Below are 816 nucleotides of genomic sequence, written 5' to 3'. Positions count from 1 at the left end.
ATGTCCGAACTGGGGATTTCTGGGTAGGGGCTTCGGGTGCGCATTACATTTTTGCCCAAGCGTCCAGTGGGGTTTCTGGTGCGCTCCGAAGTGGGGTTATTGGAGCGCATCAAAGGTGCGCAATGCTGGTGCGAACCCGGGAGCGCTCCGATGTGTGCTCCAAGGTGCGGCGTGCACGAAGTCCGAGCCCGGTTTGCCCCGGGTGCGCACCTCGCGTGCACCTTCGCCGGGGTGAGCACCTTGGTGTGCAGACCTTGGTTGGGTTGCGCGCCCTGGTGCGCACCAAGGAGCGCTCTGAAGTGTGCTCCAAGGTGCGGCGTGCACGAAGTCGGAGCCCGGTTTGCCCCGGGTGTGCACCTCGGGTGCGCACCTCGCGTGCACCTTCGCTGCGGTGGGCACCTTGGCTGGGTTGCGCGCCTTGGTGGGCACCATGCAGTGCACGAAGTCGGAGCCCGGATTGCCCCGGGCGCGCACCTCCGCCAGGGTGGGCACCTTGGTGCGCACAACTTGCCTGGGCTGCGCACCAGGAAGGGCTCAAGATGGCACCCGCGTTCCGTTTTTTTCACTATCTTTCAGAACGGAAATTTTAAAATCTCGTTTTTTTTTGCCTTTTCTGGAAATTAGTGAAGGCAGCGCATCAAAGGTGCGCAACGCTGGTGCGAACCTGGGAGCGCTCCGATGTGTGCTCCAAGGTGCGGCGTGCACGAAGTCGGACCCCGGTTTGCCCCGGGTGCGCACCTCGCGTGCACCTTGGTGCGCACACCTTGGCTGGGTTGCGCGCCCTGGTGGGCACCATGGTGCGCACCAAGGAGCGCT

Source organism: Cryptomeria japonica, unplaced genomic scaffold (genome assembly GCF_030272615.1).
Source record: "Cryptomeria japonica unplaced genomic scaffold, Sugi_1.0 HiC_scaffold_555, whole genome shotgun sequence".
Lineage (NCBI taxonomy): Eukaryota > Viridiplantae > Streptophyta > Pinopsida > Cupressales > Cupressaceae > Cryptomeria > Cryptomeria japonica.
Note: the sequence above shows the minus strand (reverse complement) of the source record.